Here is an 18,424-nt window from a genome sequence, read left to right on the forward strand (position 1 = left end):
AACCCCAGTGCTATTTTTCCATCTCAGAAGGCAGTTATATTTTTCATTTGCCCTAAAGACCTTGTGGTTTGAGTAACCAGTACTTCATTTAGTGGGCTGATAAGCACTTAGTCACACTTATGGCTTTTTGCCATTTTATCAATCTGATTGTTAGGTGTGCATTCTTCTTATTAAACGGATGGTGGTCTGCTGGTTTCTGAATTTTACATTGCACCAACATGTCATTTTGCAGCCACTTCAGAGTCCTTTTTGATACACAGCAAAACAGAAAACAATAGTTGATATCATGCATCAGAGGTTGTAAGTAAAGAGGTGGTCTAAAGGTGTGCACTGCCACTATCATAGCAAACACAGAGATGATGGACGGAGCGCTGAAACTTTTCAGACACTTACCCCCAGATCTGAGTTGAATCGATCCTCATTCTTTAGCTCACTTCGAAACCCCATTTCAGACCCAGCTATATGCAAATCAGTCTTGACCCTATGCCCCATGAGAACAGTCCAGCCCGAACTCCCAAGCCAGGTCCTCACTGGACAGGACACAAATAACCTGGGACCGGTTTCGGGGGTAACCCCCCCCATCAGCCAGGCTAGCTTGAATCTAATGGCAAAGTGTTACCCTGAAAACAGTCCCAGAGAAGACCTGGCTTGGAAGTTCGGACTGGACAGATCTGTGACTGAGGGGGGAGTGTCTGAATTGTTTAAGCGCTCCGATCATCTCCTTGTATTTGCTGACTACCACCATCATCCCTTTGCAACTAGGCAGCTCCCCTCCCCAAGAGCAACAATCCTAACCTTTGCTTTTCAAAATAGGTTCTATAGCCTGTAATGTGGGGGCAAACCAATTCCATTCAGAGCATTCTGCCACACATGCATGGTTACTCCTATAAAAACTAATTTTGGAGCTAAAACCTGTCTTACATCCTCCTCGAAGTTCATGAACCATTTCTCCCTTGCTGCTCCCTCTCCCACAGTACCCCAACTGTCATCTGTGAGTGCTGATAGGACAACAGCATTTTTCCCAAAAAATAATAAGTTTACTGTAGCCTTGCGACCCCCAACCCAGTGCGAATTATAGCCTCTGTGAACTTCATTTTTCCCTTCTCAACTCCCCTGATCACATTCTGCTAGGTTCATGTAACCAAAATGTGCACCTTCGTTGGTGCTAAAGCTCAGCCCCATCCATCCAAGGCATAAAGCACTGAAAACAAATGTACAAGATAAAGAATGTGAAGAAGAAGAACCCATCATTGTAGGTGAACAGTGGAAGGGCTGGCAGCCATCATAGGAACCCTTTCCTAGAAGACAGGTCACAATTGTTGTTGTCTTCTGTTATGTTAATATGATTTAAAAAAGGCAGAACAAATCATATCCAAAAGGTATATCTCGGCACTCGGCCATCACAATACAGATAAGAGCCACGTTTTCATAATTGTCTTACATTTAGAGAAATCAGCATAGCAAAGAAGACGGAAAGGCAATTGTAGGATGCTGGCCTTTTATATAGGGGACCAGAAAGAGGTACAATGTGTAAAGAGTTCAGGCAACCCATACTGGTTTACAGAGACAAAAATAACACTCAATGCTCTCTTTTGTGATAGTGTGGGCGAAAAGTTTAGGCTTATCAGATGGTAGTGCTAAGCATCAGTTGTATTCACAGAGGCAATAAATGAGAGACACACTCAAGAATAAATCAGAGACCAATTTATATAAATAAGTTGTATTTTTATATAAATTTTGTTCACTTCAATGCGTCTTTATGGAGCAATACTTGCCTATGGAAAAAAATGGATATGTTGCATACAATTCTTTACGGTCGGTTTCTGGGTAGATCTCCTTCAAGACTTAGGGTCGTAAAGGGCCAAGGTCCAAAGTGCCACCAGCAGTTACTCGTTATCTGCCCGGGGCATTCGGGTGCAGAGGTGCTTGTCGAGTTGGTAGCTGTGAGTGCTACACCGGTGGAAAGAAGGATGGCCGCCTAGAAACAGGCTGCAGAGTAGGACCCGGGAACAAGTCTGGGAGCTCCAAACGAGGGGCTCGGGTCACGTTGGTCCTGGGAACAAGGGGGCACAGCCGGTTTGTCGGTACCTTGGCTGGGGTGCTTGGGTGAAGAGTGGATAGGTCAGCTGGACTCTGTGCGGCAAAGGCCCTTGCGGTTGTCAGTCTCACCGGTTGAGGGTGCAAAATCAGGACGGCTGGGCCACTCTGGAAGTGGGTCTCTGTGGTGCAGACATGCTTAGAGGGCTGCTTTGGCTCGGTGCTGTAAGAGTCCTGACTGGACATGAACATGCCTTGGTTGCTGGAAGGAGTCAGATACCCCGGTTATAGGTGCTGTGCAGCTCCAGTCGGTCCTGGTGTCCTCTCGCTCAGTGGGTGAACAGATCTGACCTTCAGGAGCACAGGGACCTCTTCTTGGGGAGGCTGCTGCATCGGGCTGGTCGGGAAGCAGCAACACAGTAAACCAGACTCTGCTTCTTCAGTGCCTGCAAACTGCAGGGGAGTAGGTCCTCTACTCAAAGGGAGCTTGCCGGCAATTTGTAATGGGCTGGTATTCTACCAGGGTTCTTGGAAATTTCTCAGCTGCAGGATGAGTCACTCAGTCAGAATTGTTGAATATGGTGCAGACAGACAGGTTTTGGCACTAATAGTACACAGCAAGTCTTCCGTTCTCATTCTCTTGCAACTCTTCTTTGTCCTCTCCTTTTGAATTCATTGAAACCTAAATTCCTGCTGTTGGAAAACGAGGCAGCATCTGTGAGCCCTGCACAAATAACATGACTACATTTGTCCTTCACTGGGAACCAAACACCCAATTGTAGCGAATGACTGTCAGAGGGTAGCGTTGCAGAACAGTCTGAGGCTTACTCAAGGGAGGTGTTGTGGGCTAGTAATCTCCATTTGCAGGTGCACAAAAATAACACTCAATAATTGATTTTCCAGTCTGTACTTTGCTTTATAAAAATAAGAGTACATTTATTAAACACACACACCACTCAATACTATGCACCAATTTACAAATATACATAAGCTGTTTACTTTGTGACATTGCATAACATATCCACCCCTCCCGCAGGGGGGAGTGGGGTCTAGTACCACCACTTCCATGTATGCACATCAACTTGCCCCCAATGCAGTTATTTGAACATAGCTTGGAGCGAGGGCCCTGCGCACTGGCACCATCCCAGTGGCGATCCACCCCATTACCTCAACAAGCATTAAAAAAGGGGTAAACCTGCCTTGGTGACACATGACCCTGACTGAGCATCTCCTACTGACCATAAAGTATGCACCTCTATATCTTAAGGGCTAGCAGTCTGGGGTCTTCACCTAAGCGCAGCAGCAAGAATCCATGTTTACGCACACTTTAGAATGACAGTACTCATCACCTTGGTTGATCATTTGAATGCATTGCAATTACAGCCTCTAAGGGCATCACAGATGAAATCACAGGATTGTGCATATACAGCCAGACACCCTAGCAGGACTGTCTGGCAAGATAGCCCCACTTGGCTGATGACATCTCCTTACACATGTGACTTACAGTCCCTTCAAAAGAAGTAATCCTGTCAACTACACTTCTCCTGCAGTGCGCCTCTTCACTTTAAAAGGAATCACAGGTAAAAGCATGGGATTACGTAAATACAGCCAGACCCCCTAGCAGGAAGGTCCAGCAACATAACTCCATTTAGCTTAACATCACCTTACACAGGTACTTCACTTTACACATGTGACTTTCAGTCCACCTAAAAAGAAATAACCAATAGTAAATGCATTTCGGTGCAATTACACCACTTCACCTCCAGGCGATGCCCTTCTCCAGACATCCCCAACTCAGCCCTTCACTCCATGATGCACTTCATAGTACACCCTCAGCTGTAGAACATAAGTTCCAGCCTAGAAGGTGTTAAAGGCTGGCTTAGCCCTTGAGGGGTTATTCTTTCAGATGCCCCGTGAAACTTAGGGGTGGACTGTTCTTTATGCTGGGGGAGACTGCGGTGCTCCTGCAGCCCCCCTGCACCCCTTTTCACACATGAGGGTGACCCCCTCCTCTGGGGGCCACCAGGCACCAAAATGGCAGATTTCCAAATGCCTGGCGAGGCATTATGGGGCGCTTCATGCTCCTCTTTACCAGCCCCTGGGAACAGTCTCCTCCGCCCTCAGGGTCTCTGATTCAGCAGGGTGCTGTCTTCACTGGCTCCCTGCGCCAGCCTTTCGCCAGGCTCTCCTTCTGGGCCTCTCTTCTCCCAGCGCAGAGGCCCCTGCTTCTGTGCACCAGTCCTGGGCTCTTCTTCTGGTGCTGATAGGGGGCTGGCAGGGGGTCTCTCCTTCCAACTGCCCATTGCGCCAGGCTCCAGCACCTTCACCCTCAGCAGACCACACCCTAGAGAGCTTCTCTTCCTGTGCAAGCATTTTTTAAAAGTTGAGTAGGGGGCTGGCAGGAAGTCCCTGTTGGTACTATCAAACAGCTACACATCACTTTCCTTCCACTGATCACTCCTTCTTGTCCTGCCTCTGGGTTTGTTAAAAATGGCGTCGTCCAGTGTGTCTGCCACATGTCTCGGAAGCACCTTCCCCCGACGCTGCCTTCCCTCCTTGGTGCAGCCTGGTGCCTGGCACCTAGTGATGGATGAGTCTGTAGCCCCTCCCATCTTCTCTTCATGGAGAGGAGGCCCTCGCTTGTGGAAGAAAGGTTATCAATCCATCCAGCTGAGGTCAGCCCTCAGCCTGGGTCTGGTCATGGCTGGCTCAGAGAACTATGACAGTTCTGGATGACCCAAAAGCAGTACAAATATGACTTTAGTCTCTGCAGAATACTTATTTTCACATTCGCTACATTGGACTTCAGTGCGTGTCTGGAATCTGTAGGCCTAACGGAAGTTAATCTAGTTAATGTTTTGGGCAGTGGTTTTAATAGACAATAGGCGCATATGGTGAGTACACCCAGTATCTGGGAAGTTCCAAATTAGTTACGGTGCTAGAAGGAAGGGGAGAACCACTAGCCTCCCTAAACAGTTTGTGGCAAAAAGCAACACAAAGTCAATAATGAGGGTACCCAAGCACACGTAGAAATAAAGTATACAAAGATTATTATGTAAAGTAAACATGTAACATAATAAGTAAGTCTCCGTCTCCTTCTTGTGAGTTCCTTCAATTTAATGTTCTCGTTTTGATAATGATTTCACAATCTTCACAGTGGTTCCCAAGCCAACACGTGTTTCGTCGCCTCTAGTAATATCGTACATGCGACTTGTTCACGGCTAGGTACAAATTGATATGGTAATTCACATTAGTCCAAATGTTATTCAAGATGTTGCAAACATTTGTTAATAACGTAAACAAATGTGCTCCCAGGGTAGGTGTCAACGTTATGGGTTTTGTTTAGCAGGAGGTGGTATCACAAGGCTATAGTGTACTACCTTGCACCGTGAAATCAGGTGAGTACTAGCCTTATCATATCAGTTGGTGACTGTCCACACGTGTATAGATTTAGCATGTGGGTGGCGTATTGTGAGGAAGTTATATATGTGATGGAAATGTGTTCCATGTGAAGTTTACCAAATATTTCGTGCGGTATGCATAGTCACTAAGGCCGGGTAAGGAGTATTAGGGCAAACCCATAACGTTGACACCTACCCTCGGAGCACATTTGTTAACGTTATTAACAAATGTATGCAACATCTTGAATAACATTTGGACTAATGTGAATTACCATATCAATTTGTACCTAGCCGTGAACAAGTCGCATGTACGATATTACTAGAGGCGACGAAACACGTGTTGGCTTGGGAACCACTGTGAAGATTGTGAATTCATTATCAAAACGAGAACATTAAATTGAAGGAACTCACAAGAAGGAGACGGAGACTTACTTATTATGTTACATGTTTACTTTACATAATAATCTTTGTATACTTTATTTCTACGTGTGCTTGGGTACCCTCATTATTGACTATGTGTTGCTTTTTGCCACAAACTGTTTAGGGAGGCTAGTGGTTCTCCCCTTCCTTCTAGCACCGTAACTAATTTGGAACTTCCCAGATACCGGGTGTACTCACCAAATGCGCCTATTGTCTATTAAAACCACTGCCCAAAACATTAACTACATAACAGAATAGAAGGCTGCTGTGGTGCACCATGAATACCTTTGAAAGTATGAAAAGTAGTAGAGCCAAAGAAGCAGATGACCTCTTTTATAACAGGGATGACAATACATCATCTCTCTCAACCAACCCAGGGGCTACATCCAGACCGAACGAAGGCCTCAAAAACAAATTCCAACGTCTGGAGAGACTACGGAAAAATGAGGCATCCAAATGGTGGGACGGGGCCACCCTACGACAATATATTAAAATAAAACAAATACCCAGGGGGCTCCGCTCTCAAATCCTACCAACATATGACGATCTAGACCCAGATTTGTTAACAGCATGGGAACAAGAACTAACAGAAAACTCTAACAAATTAATGGGGATATTGATCGAAAATTGTGATAGGAAAACAGCGAAACTACAAACAGAGATAGAGACCCTAGAAGCAGAAATCAAATCACTTAACCTTACAGAGGCAACCGAGAAAAATTATAACATCTTGAATTACATCTTGAGACATCATATCTCAGAAATTAAAGCACGAAAAACTAAAAAACTTGAGAGATGAGGCTGATTACCGTAATGGTAGGATCTTTACCTTTGCCACCAAATATGATCACCTTGTATCCAAGGATGACCCTGCAAAACCTAAATTGGCAACTTCCGCGAGCTCCAGTAACACCTCACTCGACACACCAGCAACGAGTGGATCAGAACAGGGAGATATCCGTACAGAATCATCAGATCTAGAGAATCGTTTTTTACAAGAGGTGTTACGGATCAAGAAAGGCAGCAGGGAACAGAACAAACGCCCCCTAATAAGCCCAAGACAAGGAGAGGGAAGAGAGGAGGTAGAAAAGGAAGAGAAGGCAGGCATGAAAACGAGGTCCTGGAACAGGAGAAAATAGATACTGTCAGTATAATCAATCTATCTAACAAAATACTAACAAATGACGATGAAGCTCTCCTTAAAAAAGGTCTAAACTTTTGTCCCAAAAGTCACGGAAATGTGGTAGATTTGAAAATTGATTTGTTCAAATTTATTAGAAAAATGAAAATCAAAAAGCATTTCATGTTTGATAATGAAGTAAATAAAAGAAGTACTGTTGATCGACAATCACATCCGTTGAGTGAGATAACTATCCAGGAAATTATTGATACTAGACTACTCCTGTCACTAACAGATTGTGAGGATGAAATTACAACTGCAGATATTGTCATGCGGGATCTGAATGTGATAAGTGATGCACGAGTGGAGAGTGGTCTGAAAGAGAAATCAAAATGGACACCCACCTTACATAGTGGGAACAGTATAGTATAGAATTACCATATCAATTTGTACCTAGCCGTGAACAAGTCGCATGTACGATATTACTAGAGGCGACGAAACACGTGTTGGCTTGGGAACCACTGTGAAGATTGTGAAATCATTATCAAAACGAGAACATTAAATTGAAGTAACTCACAAGAAGGAGACGGAGACTTACTTATTATGTTACATGTTTACTTTACATAATAATCTTTGTATACTTTATTTCTACCTGTGCTTGGGTACCCTCATTATAGGAAGTTAATCTAGCCATAGGGGAATAATGAAGTGAAAACACAGTAAAACACACTGACTTTCCCTGGCATGTTTCTTTCCAGGGTATAAAGCCTATTCCACGTCACCACCCAATACTGCACAAGTCCTGCCACACCATTCCCCTTGTAGTCGCTCCTGGACTGTGCACGCTAGGAATCTCCCCTGCGCAGCCCGTACATGTGTGCACACGCGTGTACACATGTATCTGCATGTAAACAGCCCGGTGTCCCTTACTCCAACTGCTGCGCAGTGGCCTGGTCGGGCCAGGGGAACACCAGTAAAATCCCCATGCAGTCTCTTACATCCTGAGTTCACTGTGAGGCTCCCCCACAGTAAAAGCTCAACAATTAGGTGCTCAAAAAGCGAAAAATCCGGGCAGCCCATAGTGTCAGAACCACCTTCTAACACCTGCCATCAGAGGTGCCCCTAAATACTCAATTTAGGAACATTAAGGAAACTGTCAGATAGGTGAAGAACAAGCCTAATAGCGAACACACCTCATGACTAGCTAATTTTCCCAGCTGTCCTAGTGCCAAATGGCTTTAGGGGAGGGGTTGGCATCTCCCACGTCTGAGGGGAGCCAGGTTCACCTATCAAAGGCGACGGAGGCCTTTGAAGCCTCCTCCCTCGATACGCTAATTACTTAGCTATCCTGCTTGGAAGAGGGGACAACACCTATGGCCGGAGCAGGCATTCTTTCTGCCCTCAGAGCGTGTGGGGTCTGACCTACAGCGGGTCAGAAACCGGTGTGTGGTGGCAGGCTGGCCTACATCAGTCAGCCAGTACATGAGCGGTTGGTAGGTTTGCAGGTGGCACCTCTAAGGGGCACTCTGGGTGCATGCATTAATAAATCCATCACTGGAATCAATGTGAGCATATGAATACTAGATGTTTAATATCAAACATTTGTAGTTTCAGTGAAGCCATCATGTAGCTGGGGAACTCGTAATCACCAGTGCCCAGGACATATACTCAAGGTGGCTTGCCTGTTCACTGGCAATGTCTAAAAATCGGCATAGATATCATAAAGACAGATCCGCTCAAGCAGATATGTCCTCACATATAATATAATTCACCCTGCGTTAGGGCTGTAAGACCTTCTGTAGGTGTGTCTAACTCAGGACTCGAAAAATCATAAAAATGTTACTAGACCTCCAGGTCTAATAACTTCAATAATCTACTCGACCTAACTGTAATGTACTTCACCCATGAACTGGTCTCAAATTGTGTGATCCTAGGCAAATATTTTGTCTAATGGAGCTGCCTTTTTCTTTATTATCACATGAGAGCACCTTCAAATATGCAAGTTCACTATTTCTGCTGTATAAAAAAACTCTTTAAACCAGAGCAGTCTTCCAAGGTAGTGGAATTTTGGCTGATTCAGCGAGAGATTAAAAAGCAAAACAGTAGACGGGACTATCAAGGTAGCAACAGTTACAAAGACTTTAAGGGGGATAAAGCTCTGAAGTTGAACCTTATTTGCCATTAATCAGTATTTCCCAAATTTGGTCCAAGGTTGCAACCCATCTAGGTTCCGGGAGCGGCCTTGGGAGGCAGACTTAAGAAGCTTGAAATTGTCTGGTTAGAAACTATATATATTTTCGATCTTGTCCTCAAAGAAGTCTGCCAACAAGTAGCATAACTGTTGAGAGGCAGGAATGTTCGAAGTGCAGGTACAGGGCTATGTAAACTCGTTGAGCACTTTATAAAGCTCTCTGGTAGAGTTACCCACCTTCTCGATTTTGCCAGATATATACCTTCTCCTGGAATTCCAGATAGGAGCACGGTATTGGGATAATGTCTGTTTCCAAGCAGCTCTATCAGCAGAGGTTTTAGTGTGGTGCCAGCGTCTCTTCGGCCTTTTACATCCAGCTTTCAGAGTAACCAGTTCCATAGAAAACCATGGTGAGTGTGGCATGGAGGAGGTATGCCTAGATTGTTTAAGGTGAGCCATTTTGTCAAAGACTGAAAGAAGAGCACTACGATAGCTAGAAGGTGCTTCATTAATATCAGAGTTCGGAGTCACATCTCCTAGGCTGAAAACCTTAGAAAACCCATCTAGCATTCCAAATTCCATAGACCTAGGACACGCATTGGCCAGCTGATGCATGACATCCACCCTGCAAATTTGAAACCTAATCAGATAGCGGTCTGTCTAAATGAGAGGGAAAGTGTAAGAAAGTGGGTTTCTGTTGCAGTAACCCCTCTCCTTTTTCTTGCCTGATAACTGATGCTTGTTGTGCCCTGGGCTCCTGCCAATCAGGTGCCCAGGGCCTGTGTTCCTTCCCTAAAAACGGCCAAACAGCCGAAACCCAACTGGCATCTCTGGTCACCTGTCAGCCCCTTGTAAATGGTACCCTAGGTGCCCAGGGCCATGTGACCAGAGAAAGCCCCGAAGGGCAGCAGCACTTATTGTGCCACACTTAGAGGCCCAGTACCCTGACACACATACACACTGCCTTTGCAGGCTGAGTGTCTGAGTGCAGAACAAAACTAAGAGTCGACATGGCACACATCCCTGTGTGCCATGCTCACAACACACTGCCCTGGCATACCTCAGTCACCCCTCTAGCTGGGTGCCCTATGGCAGAGGTGTGGGCACAGGTGCATGAGCCCTGTGCCCCTACAGTACCCAGGTCCATTCCTGGGAACTGTAAGTGCAGTGCTGCCATTAAGAGTATATGGTGCTGGGAGGTCGTCAACACGAACTCCACAGCACCATGTTGGCTACACTGAAGACTGAGAAGTTTGGTATCAAACTTCTCAGCACAGTAAACCCACACTGATGTCAGTGTGGGATTTACTGTAAGATGCACGACAGAGGGCATCTTAGAGATGCCCCCTGAACCTAACCTACAATCCACGTCGTGTCTGAGGGCCTGCCTAGGCTGCCACACAGCAGACAGGTTGCTAGACCCCTGGGTTGAGAGCCATCTGCTCTCCTGGGCCTGCAACAATGCAAATCCTGGGTGAGGTGCAAAGTCTCCTCCCCCAGGATGGGCAGGGGAAGCTTCAAAGGCATTCCACCTATGTGAGTTTCTCCAGGCCACTTGCTGTACCCAGCAACTGGCCCCTACCGGTTCTCAACCCCCTCTCGGGCGGGAAGACTGGCCGGAAACCCCAAGGAAGGACAGTGGGTGTGCCAGCCTCTGCCAACCCCACCCCTCGGGTGGGGGAGGCGAGGTGAAACACGTCCCCGGGCTCTCGCCATCTTGAAGATGGGGAGCTCTGCCCAATCAGGACTAGGCCACTGCCCCCCTCCCACAGGAGAGTGGCAGGATAGGGGGTGTACCCACCCCAGGGCAGGGACCCAGTGGTCCCTGCCCTTTACCTACCTGTAACGCCCCTAAATTTAGTATTTAGGGGCACCCTGAACCTTCCTTCCTCAGATCCCGATTCGAAAACAAGCAAGAAGATCAAGAAACCAGAAGACCCGCCGCGCAGCTGCTAACAAAAGGACAACACCAACTGACTTGGCCCCAGCCCTACCGGCCTGTTGATCCTTGAACCTGCTCCTGTGGATCTCCGGCGCCTTCAGTGGTCAGCAACCTCAAAAACCCCAGAGGACCTGACCACCTTGAGACTCTACCATGACTGGGACTCCCACGAGCAGTGGTTCTGCTCAAACAGCAATACCCCTGGTGCCAGCCAGGAACTGCGAAACCAGCACACTCTGCACCCGCCGAGCCCGGCCTGTGCCCAAGTGGACAAAGACGCTGAGGACGTCCCCTCGGCGATTCTGACCTGGAATCCAGTGCCCAAGGACCCTCCTCGACAACCCAGACGACACCTGCAGCCTCAGAACCAGGGACCCCTCCAACCACAACCAGCAGGGGGTATGATTTTCCGACATCAAAAGACACCACTGCACCCGGCGCCCCACGGGCCCCTGTGCCCAACTCCTGGGTGACTACCGATCCTCCAAGATCCCAACTTGGTCGCTCCTGAAGATCCTCCGTCCCGAGCCTGTAGCCTTTGTTCACTTCCCAAGATCTCCACTGAATAACACTGAGTGCCAGATGGCTCAAAAGCACCCTGCACCCAGCCGCCCGAGGGCCCCTGGCAGTGCAACCTATGTCCTAATCTACTTCCCCATTTGCCCTGAGCAAGTGACCAGGAGCCCAGCTCCCACAGCCGCATGGCCTGCTCGCCAGCAACCACCAACCGTAGGCCACCTGCCTCTTATTGGATAACATTGGGCCTAACTACCTCTGCACCCGGCTGCCCCTGTGCCGCTGAGGGTGTACCAACTATACTTACCTGACCCTGGGAGACCCCTGAGTCTGTGCCCAGAACCTTAACTCTGCCAGTCGAATACTTAGCCGAAAGCAGATAACTCACTTTTCTTCAATTGGATAACATTGACTGGTTTTCTCTAAAATTTCTTTTACGTGTGGAGTTTCTAAAACTTAAAATATTCACCAAAAATCAACCGAGTAACGAAAATACTCACCTGCTATTAGGAGAGATCCCAGTGCTGGATCTTGGTGCCCAGCACTAACCCTGAAAAGTACTCACAACTGTAACTACCATTAACCCAATTTTCTTCCATAGGAAATCATTGACTGTTTTTCTGTGAAATTTCTTGTCGATTTTTGCAAACTACAACTTAAAAATCATACCAACTGTGAAAACGTAATTACTTACCTGTTATAGATAGAGGTCCCAGTACTGAGTCTAGGTGCCCCGTACTGGATTAAAAAACTAACGAGAACATACTTTACCTGTAACTTGAATTTTCTTCCATAGGGAACCATTGACTGTTTTTCTATGAAATTTCTTGTAAGTGTCGATTTTGCAAACTTAAAAATATTCCTTAAAAATCGCCTGTATAACTTAAACGCAGTTTCTCAACTGCTTACAGGTGGTACACTAGTGCTGGATCCAGGATCCAACACTGACATAGAAAAAGTAACCATAACCCCACTTGCCTGCTAAGTGAATTTCCTTCCATAGGATAACATTGGTAATTTGATCCAAAAAAGTTTCTGTCAACTTTTAAAATAGCAAAATATTGCTTAAAAATCACAACAGTAACTAAGTCGACTTTTATCACTTGTTTCTAAGAACTGTCCCAGGACTGAATCTAGGATCCAGTCCTGGAGTTACAAAAGTAATCCTGAAAGTAATCTATTGCAAATAATTTAAAGCTTCCATTGAGCTCAATGTATTATTGTGTTTGAAATTGTGTTGCCTATTGCAACAAACTGTAACTATTATCTGCAAAAGAAATTGCCTATTGCAAAGTATTTAACTAAAGCATCTCATTCTGAGCAAGTATATTTTGATACCTATTGTTGGTTCTAAAATAAAACAAACATATTTTTTTATATAAACCATTGGCCTAGAGTTCAGTTATTGAGTGTGTGAGACCATTTGCTGACTGAGTGTGTACAACAAATGCTTTACACTGTCCTCTGATACTGCCTTACTGCTCGACCAAGCTACCACTTTAGAGAGTAAGGTTATATCTAACTTTAGCCTCTGCCAAACCTCTGGGGATTGTGGACTCTGTGCACACTGTACCTATTTGGGAACAGTATATACAGAGCCACTTTCTCACAGAGAGGAACTTCACTCTTAGAAGAGTTGGTGAAAATCATATCTGAGGTATGACCTGCCGCATTTGTTGGACCTGTTACAATCAAACTTCCTTAATTTCCAGCCACACTGGCACCTACATCGCATAGAGTTATGATAGAGCACACTAACACATGACCATTCAGAATCTGAATCAGACAGTCCCAGATCAAGCCCCTCCAACACCACACAAACCAATATCACACAAAAGATCATAACAATATACTATTCTCAAACGTAGTTCTCCACGCTGCAAGAAATGAGATCACATTTCACTACACAATACGTTGCAAGTAACAGATGAAACTATTAGGCAAATAAAAATTTCTCAATTTACCAACTTTGCAAGGGCGAAAGGGTTGGAATGCTGGGATTTGAACTCGTGTAAGCAGGTCTTAGCAGAGGTCAGTGGTGAACATTTAACTCACTGAGGAATCAAGACTACACTCGCCACTCTCAGCAAATAGTTTTTGACTAACGTGAGTGCCCTTGATTGGCGCACAAGTTCTAGGTTGCTGTTATGCAACATACAGAATTGTGGTGGGAAGAGATTTCTCTCTACAACTGTCTGAAATTACAAGAAAAATACGATTGCCACTCCTATAAACAGTGTAAAATATAGGAAGCCAAATGTCTTTCTTGATATAAAATCAATCACATCACAAAACAATTCCTCTAGTCAAATAGAACAAGAGACCTACAAACATGAGTACATTCATGCGCTAGTCCAAAATGAGATTAGTCAACATTTGGACGCCCAAAAACATTAGGGAAGGGTTCTCCTTAAAGGCGTGGTCTTCAAAACTTGCATCTCTATCTAGGTAGTTCTGTCAGATATAACGAAACCTAAGAAAACCGTCAGTCAAGAATAACAGAAGTAGTACCTTGTAAATGTGAAATCACAATTACAGGACACGCTTAGGAAACTGTTGCAAAATACAGCAATGAGAACACCATTTTTATCAGACGAGCATGCAAGATGTGTCGGCACATGGACTGAACAAACTTGATTGACACTTGAACAGAAACATGAGTTGAGATGGCCACATGGTTTCTAATTCCTTTAAAAACAACACAGTCAAACGCCTTTTTTACTTCTCACATGTACTTGGTACATATGTTTGAGGTTACTGCACCATGTCTTTACAAATGTTCATAGTACTCTTCTTTTATATGATAGCCTATCCATTGGATTTGAGAAATTCTCTCTTAATTCACAGAACAACCCTGCTATCTATATATTACCTACCGATTACCAGCACCCCGGGACATATTACCCACAACGTACAAGGGGAACGTCCTCAAACCCATTCCCCTTCACAGAGCCTAATCAAAACATGACTGTCATAAAACACCAGCACAAGCCGAACAGACTGATGCCATATGTATAACAGACTCAAATCTTCCATTGGACAGCAAAAGACACAAAACAAGACCCTCAACACTTCCAATAGGCCAAGTTATTGGTAAATGCTGTGTAACAGCTGTAAACCATAACAATATCCAGTCTATGTGTTTGCAAAAACAAGGCTGTTTTCCAGCACTGTGACTGAAGTCTGGATGCCCTGTATGTGCTCTCCTCGTGCATACTACAATGTGTACTTTTTTTACTTTAGAAATTAATGCACTTCGCTGTATCAAATGTTTTTATTCATTCTGTGTCAAGGGAGAAATGCATTGATACACAAGGGCCAGAGATCTCCAACATTCGTAACAAACTTCCAAAACAACTCAGCCCTACACAACAGAAACGTACCATTGTGGTATTATCTTTAACTCAGAAGAGCTGTCAGTAGAGTTAAAATCGCTCCACCGCACTATGGGGCATATCAACAACAACCGGCGATAATTATCTCTAAGCGCACTTACCGCTAGGATAATTATCGCCGGCTAGCGTGAATTTTTATCGCTGAGATAGCGTGCTATTAGCAACGCTTATCTCAATAGCGATAAAAATCCTCACGCTAACAGGCTAACGTGAGATTATCGCTGGAAACCCAGCGATAATCTCATGTTACCTTGTTGATAGGGACAGGCAAACTTAGCCATGATATCCTCCTTCCATAGGATATCATGGCTAAGTCAGAAAAATACCAGACGTAAAAAAGCAGCGTTAACCGCGGTTAGCGCTGCTTTTTTTGTCTCTAACAGGGTTAGCGACATTCTTGATAATAGGAGAAATATCGCTTAGCGACATTTCTCCTATTATTTTACTCTGGAACGCCCCCTTTGCATCTCATTAGAGATGCAAGGGGAAGCGTAGAGTAAAAGGGTGCTAACATGCAAATTTGCATGTTAGCCCCCTGTTGTTGATAGGGCGCAAGTTTTATCTCTCCTTTTTTGTCTTTTAAAGCCAAAAAAGCAGAGATAAAGCCCTTGATGATATGCCCCTTATATTGTCCGAAGTAAAGGAGATGCAGTTATAAGCAAGGAAGGGAAGAAATCTTTGGACAGACTTGGGGGCATATTATCAAGAAACGGCGTTAAAATTATCGCCGCTTTAGCGGCAGAAAACTGCCGCTAAAGCGGCGATAATGGGCTTGATAATATGCCCTTGAGAATTCCCATAGAAGCCCATGTTGACACCAGAACATGGGCTTCTATGGGAATTCTCACGGACATATCAAGCCCATTATCGCCGCTTTAGCTGCAGTTTTCTGTCGCTAAAGCGGCGATAATACTAACGCCGTGCTTGATAATATGCCCCTTGGAGAGTACTCCACTTTCCCTTAACTTACAACGGCAACAGCTGAGTTTTAACTTTTTAACTCACTTACAGTACATTCAACAGTTCAGTGGAACAACATATCCTGCCATGCAGTAAGACACTACTAACACAAGACAGCTCTCACTGCAGAATCTGTTATTAGGAGGCTCTTGTGCTGACCTAGTGAATGTCATTTCACCAACTATACTTCTTTCTTTTGTTCTGTGTCTCTATCACTTCCGTTTCTTACTTTCTTCCCTCATTTTGCCTGGTTATACGCCTCTCTGTTCATCCTCTCTCACGTTCCGCAATCTTGGATATTAATTTCCCTATGTCCCATTTTCATATCCTTTTCCTCTTGCCCTTCCTTCAGTTCTTTCCTTCTCAATTTATCTTCCTCTTTCCATCACCTATTTCCTCCAATCTTTTCCTACAGTTTGTTTTATTTCTTTCTACCCTTTATCTCCTTCCGCCACCACACACAGCCTCCTTTCTGTACATTCTTCCACTCTACGCGCACTATTCCATTCTCCCGATGACTTTCCTCTCCTTATTCTTTTCTCTACCTCCCTACTAATTCTTTTGAATCATTTATCAACGTCTCTTTCCAATGCCATTCTTTCCCCCCATCTCGTTTACCACTTCACGCCTTCTTCCCTTTGCTTTCTCACTTTTCTCTTTCTCTAACCTATGTAATCTCTGACTAGCTTTCTTGTCACTCCTTTCTATTGTTGTTTCTGGATTATTCCTCGCTCTTCCCCCTCGTGCTTTCTTTCACTGTCACATTCCCAATCTCATCTACTTTTTATTGCCCTATCTCTTCCTACCCTGTGTAAAGCCCTACTCTCTCCCTCTTATACTTATCCTTCACTTCACTCCTTCCTCGCTACTTTCACTTCCCGCACTACTTCCTCCTACAACCCTTTATTCATCCTACCTACTCTCTCTTCTGCTTTCTATGGTTACACCTTTCGCTCCCTACTGGTTACTCTTGAATGCACAAGATTTAAAGATAGCTCTGCGGTACGTGAATGAGGACGGGTTGAGAGACCGGTGGCTAGCTAGGGGCGTGATGCGATGGCTGGAAGTGGGCCCTAATGTACACAAGAGGAAAAGTACGAAAAAAGGTAAGAGTAAACCTAGAGATCACACATAGTTGCTGATTGTAAAAAATAGTTTATAAGTGGATCGACTGGATGAGGAGGTCAGTCTTCTGCTGCCACGTTCCCATAAGGCATCGTTATCAGTTTAAAAAAAGTTCTCCCAAATCATTACGTTGTCCTCTTGATTAAAAGCCTCTCAGTTTTAACTGTAATGTAATTACGGTCAGGTGTAAGGTACAAGGTAATTTACTGTAAAAGCCTGGCCACGTGAAATTCTTTGCGGTCCATACTCTGTAAAATCTTGTGCTTGAAACCTGAAAAAACTCTGCCTCTTTTTTGTACATATAATGTTGTCAAGGCATCGTTCTGAAGACCACCCGTAAGAAAACCGTACATCAGGAGCACATGAACTCACATCGTTTCATCACTAGCACACATTTCCACTGATTAGACACCATGTGTTCCAGAAGTTACACGCATGGTTTGAGGCCATAAAACTGAGATAACAAAAATATCAGATTGACAATCGTTTGAAAAGTGAAATCTCGGGCTGGGTAATGCATCTCAACAACATGGGAAAGTTTGATCACTTGGAAGACAATAAACACGCTGCCCAGATGTACTCATCGGAGAATTCCGACAAATGTGCCCACCTGTCAGCTACTTACACAGATAGCTCGCGAATTCTGATTGATGTCCATCGTCTGCTGTTGATATTTTAACGGGAGCCATTGTCAGTAAGTTTAGCACTTCCGGGTCAAGAAACAACCAATATCATCATTGAACATATTCCCGGAGTGCGAGATACTACTAATGTGCATGGTGACCTGGGATTGGAGCACTGGGAAGGGGCATTTTTGCCAATCCTCGTGCGACATACAGAATTTTAAAAGTGTTGATTGGCTGCTGGGTCCGCACGTGCCTTTGTCGGATCCGTCCTACTCCATTAGTTGGGTGGCTTACTTGCGCTCAGTTTGAAGAGGGCGGGGCTTGTAACATCGCAGCCTAGAGCTTAGTTGACTGGAAGGTTGAGTGAGTTACCCTCGGATCTGTTGACTGGTTATCCATGCATCAGCGCTAGTGGCGCGAAGTGCGACAATATTTGTTGGTGCCTACCTATGACCACCTTCTTCGCGGATTTCCTCACTACCGCCCCTCCAGGGTACAGCCCATATCTCCATAGTTTCTCTCGCATGCATTTCATTTGTTTTTATTGTGCTCCTCGTGCCGTAGTAGGGTGTCAGAGCACTTTACAATACACTTTATACAAAGACAATCAATCATATGTGTGCACATCAGTGTTTAGGAAATGTTACACAAGACAAAGATGACTCCTAAACGTAGGATTCACATATCATCC

General features: G+C 44.9%; 1 protein-coding gene across 4 annotated transcripts in view; it reads right to left on the reverse strand.

The window, feature by feature from the left end:
- The window catches only part of PRDM4 (PR/SET domain 4), a 177,789-nt gene extending 159,921 nt beyond the window's left edge, over positions 1-17,868 (reverse strand). For 2 of the 4 annotated variants that reach the window (XM_085651955.1, XM_085651953.1), the window contains exon 1: positions 17,733-17,868. The gene's annotated coding sequence lies outside the window, so the exon portion shown is untranslated. Of the gene's footprint in view, positions 1-17,717 lie in introns of all 4 variants that reach the window. The other 2 variants (XM_085651954.1, XM_085651957.1) reach the window with 2 other exon arrangements.
- Between the last annotated feature and the right edge of the window lie 556 nt (positions 17,869-18,424).

The sequence above is a fragment of the Triturus cristatus genome, chromosome 4_1, assembly GCF_964204655.1.
Source record: "Triturus cristatus chromosome 4_1, aTriCri1.1, whole genome shotgun sequence".
In the NCBI taxonomy this organism is placed as follows: domain Eukaryota; kingdom Metazoa; phylum Chordata; class Amphibia; order Caudata; family Salamandridae; genus Triturus; species Triturus cristatus.